This window comes from Mustela erminea, chromosome 3 (genome assembly GCF_009829155.1).
Source record: "Mustela erminea isolate mMusErm1 chromosome 3, mMusErm1.Pri, whole genome shotgun sequence".
Lineage (NCBI taxonomy): Eukaryota > Metazoa > Chordata > Mammalia > Carnivora > Mustelidae > Mustela > Mustela erminea.
Window position 1 is genome coordinate 122,476,626 of NC_045616.1, and position 14,149 is coordinate 122,490,774.

Genomic DNA, 14,149 nt, shown 5'->3' on the forward strand with positions numbered 1-14,149 from the left:
CAGGCTGTGGCCCAGTCGATCCTTCCCCGATGTGTGCTGAAGGGAGTATGACCCTAGTCCCAAGTCCTCGGCAGCTTTCCCTTTCCTCACACAGAACAGCAAAGACCTCTGGAGGGGCCAGAGGTCCCAGCAGTCTGCCCCTCCACACTCCCTCAGGCCCCATCTCCTGCCAGGATGGCTCTTCCTTCCGTCCCAGGCACACCAGCTCCTTCCTGTGCCTCGAAGCCTTTGCGTGGCTGTTCCCTGTGCCTGAAATGCTCTTCCCCAGAAATACCGTGGCTTCCCCCACCCTCGTGGAGCCTGTCCCTCTCTCTGGGGACCTTCCGCTACCACCCAACACAGCAGAGTCACTTGCTCAAATCACTCTTTCTACCCCCAAACCAAGCTTTATTTCTCCTCCTGGGGCCTCTTGCCACCTGACAAATAGCGAGTACTGAACCAGTGTTTGTTGCTTTGCTGATTCTACCTCACCGCCAGAAATGTCAGCCCTGAGTCCCAAACACAGACTTGGTCTGTTTTGTTCACTGCCATGTCCCAGGATAAGAAAAAACTGCCTGAACAAAGTCAATGCTTGAAAAAAAAATTGTTGGATGAGGGATTACTGCCTCCCTCATCTGCACATCTCTTTTGGCTTCTGCAGCCCCTGGAGACCAATGTCACTTGGAGGCTGATCACCTGTGTCAGCTGAAACCCTGACGGTTGTCACAGGAACAGCTCCTGGCCAGACCTCCATCCTGTGCTGGGACAACTGACTGCCTGGACCAGAGCAGGGCTTTACTTTGATTCCTGTCTGGTACATTTGCCCACCCTTTTGGCCACTGGGGGAGAACTTCTGGGCTTAATGGCGGGGCCCATGGGGTGGATCCCTGCTCTCCCAGCCCCCCAGTGCTGCCGGGTCCCAGGTCCAACATCTGACAAAACCCCATGATCCCAGTAAGAGGAGGCGGAGGAGGGCCTCCCAGTGCCACGCCTGCCCTTTCCCTGTCCCAGCGGGAGGGCCATCAGAAGGAAGCTTTGTTTTCAGAATAAAGAGCATGAAGCCCGGTGCCAGGCGGAAACGGGCACCAAGGGGGCCGGCCCATCAGAGACAGCTTAAGGAAGAAAAAAATGAAATGGAGAATATATGAGGGATAATTTGCACATCCAACCGGTTTCATGCCTCTGGGGTGGCTGTGACGGTGGTGGCTTCACTTCTCCAGGCCCTACCGTGGAGGTCAACACAGACAATCAGACTATTATCCCGCTCGGTGATCTGGCATTGACCCTGCAGAGGGAGGTGGGGACACAGGAGTGTAGCCTTGCCTGGGAGTCAGATCACCTGAATCTGGGCCCGACTTTCTATGCTCTCATGTGCGACACTGATAGAGTCCCTTCTTCTATGTACCTCAGTTTACCCACCTGTAAATGGCTTATCGAGGCCTGAACTTGAAGCCCTGGGTTGCCTGTCACAGGACCACACACTGGGGCACCCCTCAGCCTGTGCCAGTTCACTGGGCCACTCAGGCTAGACCTCCAACTTCCCTGCGCTCGGGCCTCCCTGTGGGGCCTGACAGCCAGAGCACAGGCCCTGTCCACTCTGGCCCTGGCTTCTAGCCTCCCTCTTCCCATGATTACCTGAGATATGTGAACGCTCTCTGGGCCTGGCCCAGTGACGGGGGCCCTCATCCCCACCCAGACACTGGCTCCTATGCTGATCCCTGCTGTCATCTTCTCCAAGGATGGCTCATAAGGCTCTTTCAGCCATGACAACTGAAAGGAGCCCAGTATGTTAGCACACAGAGGGCAGAGGAGAAGCCCAGAGACGGAAAGGAGCATGCTGACATGAAGCACAGCTGCCTTCCCGGCGTCCTCCCTACCAGCCTGGGGCTTTAAGAATTAAGACAAGGTCCTCAAAACCTGGCTACAGAGCCCCATGTCTGTGCCTTCTGGGGAGAGGGAGGCTGTACCTTTGACTGAAGGAACCAAAGACGGGGGACTGAAATCTACATGCAATTTTTTAAAGTTCCGCGCTTTTTCTTGTACCCAGAACAATTACAACCCCTCAGCCAAGAGCTCATCCAAAGGGAGACAGCTTAGCTGGCCTCGGGGCTGGTCAGGATTTCAAATGAAAAGAGTGAAATGAACCTTGGACAGACAGACAGCTGGACAAAGGAGCTGATGGATAACACATGGACTTGAGCAGCAGAATAAAGCAGAAAAAGGCTCGGAAGAGGGCCCGGCTGGTAAACACCCGAACGGATGCCCCGCCTTCCCTCTTCTCGTCCCCCCAGGACACAGAAGTCTGCACTTGGTGCCATCGGAGGGCTGCTGATCCCTACCTCCCTGTCCCCCGAAACTCCTCCAAGTCCCCCGGGGGAGTGAAGCGTGGGACGGTTGCAGGTGAGATGGTCCTCCCCGTGGCTGCACAGCGTGGGGACAACAGTTCCAGCGACACTGTTCATCCACAGCTTAAGAAGCCACCCGGGTCAGTGGCTAAGCAGCACGGCTTATCTGGGAGGAGGATTCGAGGGCCACAGGCCAGGCTGATCCGGAGGCCTCGATTAAATGGAACCTTTGCAGCTGGCAGGGAGCACCACTGCCACACCTTCGCTCAGAGAGGAAACACTTAATTTGCTCCTGCTGTGTACAGGGCCCTGAGCCTTAGCACGATGCTCTGAGCAGAAAGGAGCCAGCCCCCCATCCTCCGCCACTCTTAAAGAGCTCACAAAGCAGAGAGACGAGGAGCCACACCATATAGCACAGGAGAGAAAGCAGTCCACACCGTCAGGATAGGGTTACAAACTCAGACACCTGGATGGCCAGAAAGACCAGGTGTGTGTGCAAAGAACTCAGGCTCGAGGGGTTCTGATCTTCCAAATTTGTGAAGTAAAGCCAGAAATCGGGACTTTTAGGTAAAATCTCCTCTCGGCAATCGGTTCAATTTTCATCATGGGCTGAGCAGAACTTGCCCATGGGGAAGATGTGGCCTGCCAGCCTGTGGCCTCTGTTTTCTGGAATGTGACATACTGTGCCACAGAACATGCTGTGAAGCTCAGTAGAAGCCAACTTCCCCATAGCGGAGGGGCCCAGGAAGGCTTCCGGGGAGAGAAGGAGGGGTGTGGGCTGCAGGACAGATCCTGCAAGAGAATCCTAGGGAGAGGTAGGCACACCCACTGGAAACACATGGGCCATGGATCAAGGGGCCCCTAGCCTATGGCCTTTCTTTGCCCCCAAAGCAGGCAAGAGGCATCAGCTCCCTCTGTCCCCAGGTGGCAGGGGGAGAGGCCCCCATGCCCAGCAAACCTCCAGATTAAATCAATGGGCAGCAGCAGAGCACAGGTTCAATTTCATCCCTGTAGCGTGAGGAACGGGTCAGCTAATGCAACAGCTCCATCGGAGGCAGAGACAATGGAGGACAAAACGAGGTTAAGAATCGTGTCCTATCTGGCCAGGCCTGGCTGGTTACATAAGCCTGCCTCAGGACAAAGCCATGTTCAAGGCACCAAGCGAGGGCCTGGGCCAGAGAGTCCCAGAAATACAGAGAGGGTTCTCCCTCCCTCCCTGTCTACCCTCTACTCTCCCACCTTGCCTTGCAGCTCCTGGAAAGCCCAACACAAAGTACAGAGCCACAGGTGGGGACTAAGACCCCCACGGTAAGGCACTTAACAGGATCACGGAGCTGGGACTAATAACAACAGCACCCTTTTACCAAGTGATTACTTTGTATCAGGCACCGGGATAAGTCCTTCCCCTGGATTACCTTATTTTAAAAGCCAGGGATACCACGAGATAACTATTATTATTCTTCCCCTTTGACAGAGAGGGAAACTGAGGCGCAACCCCAGCCACTTCCCGAAGGTCACACAGCTCCTAAGCGAAGGATTTAGAACCCTACACTGGCCTCCGAGGCCACACTCTGAACCTCCGTGCTCTGCGGCCAGAGGGCTACCGTCAACCTCAGGGCCTCATCAGCACCCTGCTCGCTGTAGTGCAGGCCCATGGCCTCCCGCCCTCCTGTCAGCACCTGGGGGGACACTGGGGCCTCTGACAACCTGATGAAACCTCCAGACTCTCTCTGCAGAGAAAGAATGCAGAGGAATGCCGACAGAATGTTGTGCGTGATCTCAGGGGCACACAGACTCCTGCATTGGTGAGAACAGATGAGTCAAGATCATAGGATCCGCAGGATTGAGAGACAGGAGGTGGCAGAGGAAGAGGACTCCCCCAAGCCCTTCGAGACGCCTCGTATCTGTAAACATGAAGCCTAAACTCACAGCTGCTTAAGTTCCTAGGCGTGGGCATGATTCGGGGCTCAGGGCCTAGTCATCCCTTCAGGGCTAGAACAGAAGAAATCACGACATACAATAGCCCTCGCCTCTGCACCCACTGGGTGTGACTCAGCTCCCAGCTGCTGGGCAGACGGTGCACAGCTGGGCCGTGGCATCTGGACGGGGGTGGCATCACTAAGCACACCATCCCAGCCTTCTGCCTGCCCCACAAGTCAGCACCGAGGGAGCCCACCTCGATAGAAACCAGCCCTGGATCTGCCCTTTCTCCACGGCTCTGAGTGTTTCCCAAGGGGGCTCCTATGTAGCCACTGCCCAGCTTCCATGCCAGCCGGGGCCCAAGGAGTAGTAAGTCAAGACGACAGCCCCCTTGCAAGGCACCAGAAGACCCCGGCTCCAGGGCCCAGTCTTCGGCTATCTCACTGCATGACCTCCAATAGGCCCCTCCCACCTCTCAGAGCCTCAGTTCCACCAACTGTAAAAGGGGAGACCACCCTATCAAGCGCTTCCCACTCAAAGTCCCGAGTATATAAACAGCAGCATGACAAACTCCACGGAGCCCTGGAAGCTTGCTTTCAGGAAGTTACATAAACATCCTTCAGAGAAACAAAAGTCAAACCTAAAGACCACTTTTTTTTTTTTTAAAGGATATCAAGAAGCCCTTTTTATAGTCCAGCTTCCCCCATCCTACTTCCATTGTTCCACATATCCTCTCAGGACCTAGAAAACACACTTGGTTTCCGTCTGGGGTTTGGGCTTCTTGGTGTTCTTCCCTTGGACGCTGCCCTGCCTCTCTTTGGCAGCTTTCTCCCCAGGACACACCCGTCTCTGCCCCCAGCAGCGCTCTGGGCCACCCTGAGGGTGATGGCTACCCAGACTGCCTGAAATGGGGTCAGGGATGGTGTTTGGGAAACAAACCCTTCCCTGGTCAGAACGGAGATAGCTCTGGGTTCTGGTCCCAATCATGATACCGTGTGTGGCCCTGTGCGGGCAAGTCCCTGCTCCTTGGTTCCCCGCTGGGAAAAATGAAGAGGCTGCCACACTGTGTCAGGAAAGCCCTCCAGCTCCTGGGCTCCTTGGGGACACCAAGGCAGAAAAGAACAGCAGGCTAGACAGTAGGCTCTGATCCTGACCCCCATCCCCAGTCCTCCTGCTAGAACCAGAGACCCACTCTTCTCTCTCTGATTTTCTCCCTTGCCCTAGCTGTGGGATCCTGTACGCAGCGCTGAGTGAGTCTGTGTGCCCCAAATGGTCATCCAGACAACAGTAAGAATGACAGCGTCTGCAGTGGAGGCCCAATGGGGAGGCCTCAGCCCGAATCACCCCAATGCAATCCCATCACCCCTGCCAAAACCTAATTCATTCATCTGATAGTATGTATGTTTCTGCATCTTTAAAAAACCAGTCTAAGCTGTGGCCTGCTAAACAAACACGCCAAGACCATTCCCACCTCCCATCTTCCAAGGAGATCGTGCTTCTAAGCACCCCTACAGAATTCTATGGAATTCCTACATCTACCACCTTATGGCTGTATAGCCTCAGTATTTTCATCTAAGAAAATGGGGACAATAATAGTGCCTGCCTTATAGGATTATGCCCAGTAAGCACTGATAAGCCCTCAAAAAATGCTGACTGGCAATTATATGATCATCAGTAAAATTATTGAGATGCTTAACACCACTGGGCTGGTGACAGCTAGGACGCCTCCGCCCTCTCCCACCACATCTGACCACGGTCCTCGCACACCCATGCACACACCTTCAGCCCGCAGCACACACGCTTCTCTGAAGCAGAACCCACACTCTCCACCTGACTCCAGCCCCAGAACATGGCTGGCTTGTTCCTGGCCCCCACTCGTGCCACCCACAAAGCTCCCCACCCTTCAAGCCCCCTGATCCTGCCTTCCTGCAGTGGCCCCAGCACTGTCTCCTATATCTGTGTTGGGGTTCTACTGAACCTCATTACTGTGTCACAAGGTTGCTTCCTGGAGATGGAAGGCTCTTACGAGATGGTGTCTCTTTGAAGCCAGGGTAGAAAGAAACAGGGATTTTCTCTGGGTCTTCCACATATATTGTGTATCCGAGTATGCTGAGAGCCCAAGGAGAGAAGCATCTTCTTTTTTTTTAATTATCTAACCAAGTGTTTCTTGAACTTTAGCAAGCACCTGAATCCCTTGGAAGCTTCTTCAGACTGCTGGATCCCTCCTTCCGCCCTGATCCCAGCTTCTGATTCAGTAGGCCTGGGGTGGGCCACATAATTGGCATCTCCAGCAAGGTCCCAGGTAATGCCGACGCCTCTAGTCCAGATACTGACTTTGAGGACCACTGACTTAACCCGCAGGGGAATCGGGAAGAGCTCTCTCGAGTACGTGATGCTGAGACTCCTGTAAAAAGCATGAGCAGGAGCGGCCTTGATGTAAGGACAAGAGGAAGGGAATCTGGGCAGAGAGGGAGGTATGAGCTCAGGCACTGAGATGATGACACCCATTTCCCCTCACCTGGCCTCTGCCTGGGCAGGCAGCGCAGACCAGAGGTGGCTGCCACAGAGCAGTTACAAGCGGACCTCCGCCGCTGGAGTGCCACCACAGACCTGTCCAGACAGGTGGCTCCCCCACCGCCGGCCAGGGGGGGTGAGGACGATCCCAGCCCTGCTGCATGCAGCCAGACCTCAGGTGTGAATGAGGCAAGAGTCTCCGTGCCGGGATGCTGTGCCACACCTCCGGACATCTTGGCTGGCTCTAAGTGCTGCCTCTCTTCCCGGGTCTCACAGAACGGGTCAGCTTCAGCTGGCCAGAATAGCTCCTCAGACACCAGCCAACCATGATGGTCACCCCCCAAGTCTGCACCTCCCCAGGCTGCGCCATCTGCTCCGCCAAGCCCTAGATGCCACACCTGCTTATGGGGGGCACAGGGGCGGGGCGGGGGGATACTAGTGCCTGTCTCCTACAGCAGTTGGGAGGACTACATGAGCTCTGTGGTCAACAACAATGTCGCCAATTACAATAACAATTACAACAACAACTACAATAATAACAACGTTGCCAATGACAACAACTAACATGGACTGAACTTCAAGCTAAGCATGTTTCCTGCATTATCTTTCTAGACACTGAAGAGCTTGCCTGAGATCCCACCAGTGGGAGACAGCCCAGCAAGGATCTGAACTGCCAGAGCCTAGCTTCCAGCCTCTGCTCTGTCTGTGTTCTACTCAGCAGCTTCAAGACCTACCCCGGAGTCACCACTCCCTGCTGTCATCCTGTCCCCATTCCCAAGGCACAGGGAGGCTAGGCGGGAGGCCTCTGGGGGCTCCAGCCCACGGTGTGCACAGCCTAGGGTGTGGGTCCCTCATCCTGAGGATGGCCACAGGACCTGCCAGCCAGGCCAACTTATTAGACACAAGTTTCAGACACCATACCACATGGCCACCAGAGAGGAAACTGGGCCTATAGAGCTTGAGCACCTCAACCTTGATGAAAGGAGAGAAGAGGAAAAACAGGTGTAACAAAGAGAAGAAATCCTGTCAGGCTTCCCGGATGAGAATGCCAGCACCCACACCCCATACAAATTGCCCCGAGTCTCTGGGCCTGTTTCCTCTTCTGCACACACACTTGATCTTAGCCAAAAGGCCGAGAAGTCCTCTTCTGAACCAGCCTTCTCAGGCTATTAGACAGAAAGGTCAGGAACTCAAACCCCAAGGATTCCTCCCTCCCTCCATCTCTGAAAGGACAGACCACCCCCCAGATATAAACAACAGTAATACCCACTGTTATCTCTAAAGAGTTCCTACAGTCTGGGCTCTTACCCAGGGAAAGGCATAGAACTCCCCTAGCAAAACAGGGCAATTATTACCTCATTTTGCAGCTGAGAAAACCAATGCCCAAAATTAAGATTTAGGTAATTTGCCCCAGATCCCACAGCTAATGGTAGCAGAGTTGGGATTTGAACCCACAACTTTTGACTCCACTGTACAATGCCACCCACTCCCACCAGTGTAGAAATGACCCACAGGCAGCACCCACCTCCAAAGCATGGAGCCTAGAAGAAATGAGATGTGTCCTTAAGAGATCTGAATTCCAAGCCAGGTGTGTGAAGGGCCAGGTGAGGGGGCCATGTCACAGGCTCTGGCCATGCAAATGCAGGGTGCAGGCCATGCCAGCTCTGTGGCATGAGGACTGACTGTATGGAAGTTGTAGCACTGGAGCTGGGCCCTGGTTGGGGAGACCTAGTGGGGGGCCGGTGAGGGGAAGTGACTGGCGTGCAGCTCCTTCACTAGATGCAGAGATGACCACGGCGGCAGGGAAGGCTGCACACAGGCAGGGGCAAGAGGCAGGTTCTGCTTGAGGGTTGATGGGGAATGGGAGATGGGGCATAGAGTCACACAGTGGGCTACTCCCCAGACCTAGCCCACAAATAAATAAATGCTCATTTGCAACATAGATTTTTTTAATTAGATTAATCCAGTCCCTATCAAAAAATAGAACAGGGAGAAATACGAAGGGCTAGGAGGCAAGTTAATATAAACTCTCTCCATCTAGAAAAGAGCTTTGGTCCCCTCTGTGACTCCTCTGGGGGCACACTGGCTCTTGGCAAGAGGCCACACAGTCCTAGACGTCCATGTCCTTTCCTTCTACCAAGCTCCAAGCCTCCAAGCTGAAGCGGATGGGCAGCACTTTCTAAGCCCCACAGGCAGGAGAAAGCTGGTGACGCCCCCTCTCCGGGACCAGGAGACCCTGCTTTAACCTTTACTGCAAAGAAGGAGAGGAACAGCCCTGCCCCTACCCCAGCCTTCCCACTCCTCACTTTCTAACTCACAAGCCCTTTCCTGCAGCTCCTCCTGATTCAGATGATTCATGATTCAGCCTTCTTTCCACACATTTTGAAAAAAGAGAGACTGAACCCATTTCACAGACTGGAAAATGGAAGCAGAAGGCTCCAGTCCTCTGGGAAACCACAGTCCACAGCCGTTCGGGCTCTGGCAGCTGATCCAGATGTCCCGAGGGGCCCCTGGAAGGCCAGCCGTGCTGAGTGTGTTCCACAGGGTAAGGACTCTCTCAGGCAGAGCACTGCAGGCCAGGCAAGTATGGGGAACTTCCAAGAACCATAGGAAGGGGCAGCTCAGAAGAGCTGTGAGAAAAACAGGGGGCGGAAGTGGGCCGAGCACCACCCCAACTGCTGAGATTCTCGAGAGAAAAGGGAACTGAGAGAAGTCCCCCAGACCTGACCCTGCCAGCACGCACCCTCTGCATGCTCTCCCCCATACCTTTAACAATGCTCACCGCATATCTTCAGCAATGGAGACCCTGCCTCCTCCCCAGGCACCCTAGTCCCCTGTTAGCCTCCTGTTCCCTTGGTGCTTTCTCTGCCCTCGGCAGGCACCAGACAAGGCTATGTCCTCTGCCCACAGATAGCCCTGCAGGAATTCAAAAGTGGTGGCACTGACACTTAAGGGTCCTAAACCTTAGGTCACCTGCAATGATCCTGATCCCCAAAGCAGCTACCAAGTCCTGTGGACTCCTCCTCCTTTCCTCAGCCCCATGGCCTGAGTCAGGCTTTGGTCAGCTCTCTGCTGGACCACAATTAGCATCATTTCTGAGTAGGTCTCAACGCCACCAGTTTTGCCATCATCTTTGGCCAAACGACTTCTGGGAGGAACAGCCACTAGGGCAGACACAATTCTGGCCCGTGTTCCAATACAGTTCTGTAAGTGACTCAAGCCATCTGAGTCTCCACTGCCCCATTTGATCAGAGCAGGAAGAGAGGCTTCTGGGAGAATCAACAGGTGAAGGGATGGAGGTGGGGGTCCCAGCGGCAGAAGCTACTTTGCAGGGGTGCTGTGAGATTTCAGCGGAGCGTCCGAGGGAGCCTGGCACGAGACAGTAACAGGCATCGACTCAACGAGCTGCTTACAACCCTCCGTCCTCTACAGTATACAGAATAAAATCCCAACTCTGGAGCAAGACGCTGCAAACAGCCCACAACCGAATCTTGCCTCCCACTGCCCCCCTTCCCCTAGGCTGCATCCTCGAAAACACTTCCTCCCCCAGGAAGCCCTGCCGACGTTCACAACTGAAAGAGCTTTTCCCCTCTACTGACCTTCCAAAGCCCATCTCTCACTGACCACGTCCTGCCTCTTTACCATCAATGATCCTCGTCTTCCCTCCCCCATCAGACCAGCAGCCTTTCCGCTGAGAAACAAGCACCACCTCACCCTATTTCATATCCCCATCACCCCACTCCGCAGACACTTTCCATACATATTTAGCAAATTACCCTAATGTTCCATTTCACGTAAAGCACGTCCAAGTCCTCCAAACAGTCCAGATATTTCAAGCCATACCCAAAACCAAATTCCAAGCCAGCAGAAGTCTGCCCAATCTCTAGGGACTTGCAGGCCTGGCTTTGGTCCCAAAGTATGGAAGACAGGTCGAGTAGGCCCAAAGCAGAGGGCAGTCAGAGCTCAGGGCTGCTAAGACTAGAGCCTGTTTCTATGTTTCTCAGATGCAGATCTCTCCGCTGGCCTCTGGGCCAACCCCCCATCTGCGATTCGATTCCGTATTTGACCGCATCCTCAGCTTCTGATTTCAAACTGTTTCTCGCATGCCTCTTGCCATCCTGTCTTGCTTGCTGGCTCCATCCCTTCACCTGTTGATTCTCCCAGAGGCCTCTCTTCCTGCTCTGATCTGGATGGTAAGGACCATCTAGCCACATGCCAAGGGTTGTCCCCATCCCTCAGAACTCCTTTCAGCCCTCCAGCCCCTCCCCTCTCTGCCCTGCATTTCCGAGTGGAACAAGAGTGGAATTTCCACTCTTGTTCCTACAGGCTAACAAATCTGTCCGCCCAGGAAGATCCCCTATTCGTGCAGTCTAGCAAAGGCCTACAGACCCTCAAATCCCAGATCTAGAGTTGGCACAGCCCTCAGAGCAGCTAGAAAAGTAATGCACAAACTTGCCTCTCCTAAGAACTTTCATTACCTACCGCACTCCATTGTTTTAAGACGTCATGTGTTAATTAGCAAGCTGTTTTCCATTTGAAAGAGATTACTCAAGGCTCCCAATCAGAGCCCAATCAGCAGTCATGAGATGGTACCCCCACTAAAAGATTGGGCCAGCACAGGTCATTGAAGCCCATGGAAGTCTGGGTCACCCCATACATTGACTCACGGGCCCACTCTGTGTCCCAGGCTCAGAAAACCCATATACACATGCATTTTCCAACAGTTTTCTGTAATCCTGACACTGGCTCAAAGTCCACCCACCATTATTGTCCTCAGGGACCTTTGTGCCTGGAGCATCTAGGACAGCCCATTAGCTCAGCAATAAGGACCATGCCACTGATTCACACAAGAGGACACCTAGGCATAAATCTCTTGGCCTTACGTCTCTTGTCACCCCAAGGGCTCCACTTCTTGGCCCTACCTCTGCCCTCTGCGGATCTGAAAGTGACCTGGTCTGCATGGAGATGAAAGGCTCTGCCGTCCCCTGGGTGCTGGGGAGAGGCCTGTTGACAAAGCCACCAGCTGTCCCTAGCTGGAGCCAGGGAGACCGGCTCCTCCCTGCACCACCCGCACTGGGAGAGCATTCCGGCCACGGGCCCAGCCAGCAACAGAAGTTGGACCATCACTGGACTCCAGTGGACGTCCCTTCTGCTCCAGCTGCCCACAATAACAAGAGCCAGGACACCAGACCTCACGCTGCACCAGCACCAGGCAGAAGGAGCATCACCTAGGGATAAGGGTAATGGGGAAATGGGACAAGTGTCCTCATAATTTGAACTGAAAATAACATGAACTCATAGTCACAGCAGGACCTTATAGAGCTCTGAGGCTGGGGGAGGAGAGTTAAAGCCAGCTCCTCCGCATCCCACCTATGTGACCTTCACCATCCTGGGCCTCAGTTGCCCCCTTAGCGAAATGCAGCTAACAGTCAAGTGGGAGAACTGAATAAAATAATATATGTAGAACAATTAGCCCAGTGCCTGGCACATAGTAAACATGCAGTAAATACTTGTTGAATATAAACATGCCACTGTTTACTGACATACCACAGGCTCTCATTTCATCCTTATTCTAGAAGATACTATATTTTTCCCATTGTACAGGTAAGGAAACTGAGGTGAAGGGAAGGGAAGGAACCAGCCCAAGGTCACAGGGCTGGGAAGCGACAGACACCAGGTCAGTCTGCACCTCAGACCAGGGGGCAGTACTGCCAGAGGCCGTTCTGAATGACTTGGGGCTGGCGAAGAGGAGTACAGGGCCGGGGCTAGACTGGAGATGGGGTTCTGAATCCCCTGGGCCTGGCGTGGCTCCTGGCTGACCCGTGTGCTCGAATCCGGGAAAGCCGAGCCAGGAGGCCAGTCCCCAGATTCCCGGCCTGTCCCAGGGCCCAAGCGTCCACCCGCGCCCCCTCCTCACCCCGTCCCAGAGCGCTCAAGAGCAGCGTTCAACGCGGAGGCTCCTGGCTCCATGAAGCTGGGGGAGGAAGGGAGTTAGAGACCAGGCCGCGCACAGTCCCGAGAAAACCGGTCCGGCTGCCTCTACCCTGCCCGGAGCAGGGACCCGGCCTCTAACCCCCCTCCCTCGCCAGACAAAAGTTTCCCCTGTTCGGGAGGAGGGGAGGGGGAGGGGGCATTCCTCGTGAGTGACATTATCCGTGACCTACAGCTGCCGCGCTGCCCTCGCCCGCACCCTGGCCTGCCCCCGGCCCCCGCTTGGGCCCCCACCCCTTTGTCCTCCACCCGGGTGCGCCGGGCCCCGGCAGACTCGGCTCGCCCGCCCGGCGCCCGCCCGCACTAAACTTGCGCCGGCGGCCGCCTGGGCCCCGCGCGGCCTGCACGCCCGGCTCGGGCCCCGCCGGCCGGGCGACAGGGGACTGGCTGGCCCCGGCCCTCCCAGCGTCTTACCTGCCCAGGCTGGGGCGCCCCCCGGGGGAGGAGGCGCTCCCGGAGAGCCGCGGGACGCCTGGGTTCTCCCCCGGCCGTGCAGGCGCCGCGGGGCTCTGGCCCCGGCCGGGGTTAACCCCTCGCCCGCCGCCTCCCGCCGCTCCCACCCCCGCTCCACGCCGCAGCCGCCGCCACCACCCGCTCCGCCTCCCGCTCGCTGTCCCCCTCCCCCTCCCGCCCGGTGCCCAGCCCCCAGTCCCGGCCCCCTGCACAGCGCTGGGGCAGCTCGCAGTCCCTCCCCGCGCCCCCCACCCCGCCCCGCGGTCCCGCGGCGAGGAGGTGGGGGTCTCCCCGAAGACTGGCAGTTGGGGCGCGTTACCATGCGCCCCGCAGCCCGTGGGGCACAGAGGGGCGAGCCCGCGCGCCCAGGGCCCCCGGCGCGTCTCCCCTTCCCCTCGCCCGCCGCGGTGCCTACCTCCCCGAATCGCGGCCGTGGGAGCGGGGTTCGATCTCGTGATGGAGCGTGGGTGCCGGCCGGAGATCTGCTCCGGAGGCCCGGCGGCCGGCGGGCGTGCGGCGAGCGCCCCGGGGCGGGGGCCGGGGCGGGACCGGGCGCTGCTATCGAGGCTGGATTTCTCGGCTTCCACCCGGATTCTCCCTCGGCTCTCCCGGCCGATTCGGTGCTGCTCGGCGACCACGTGACGCGGGCTGCCTTTGACCCCTGTCTCCGAGCGGGTAGGGGGCGGGGGCCGGAGGGGGTGTCAGATGCGGGACCCACGAGGGCCCCGGCAGCTGCCCGGCGTCCCGGAGGCGGTGACCCCCGGGGAAACAAAGCCCGGGGGAAGCCAACAAGTTATTCGAGGTCAAAGAGGGAATAGCGCTGTGGGTCGGAGAGGCTTCGAAGAAAATGAGGGAGACAAAGACCCGCGCCCGCCGCGCCTCCGGGGCCCCCGGGGAGCGCCCTGGCCGGGGCCGAGGGGGGCCTCCGGACTCTGACGCCGCTGGTC

General features: G+C 56.4%; 1 protein-coding gene across 2 annotated transcripts in view; it reads right to left on the reverse strand.

The window, feature by feature from the left end:
* Positions 1 to 13,838, reverse strand: part of NDST1 (N-deacetylase and N-sulfotransferase 1) — a 59,011-nt gene extending 45,173 nt beyond the window's left edge. The window contains exon 1 of one of the 2 annotated variants that reach the window (XM_032337306.1): positions 13,618 to 13,838. The gene's annotated coding sequence lies outside the window, so the exon portion shown is untranslated. Of the gene's footprint in view, positions 1 to 13,163; positions 13,343 to 13,617 lie in introns of those variants that run through there. The other variant, XM_032337307.1, reaches the window with a different exon arrangement.
* Between the last annotated feature and the right edge of the window lie 311 nt (positions 13,839 to 14,149).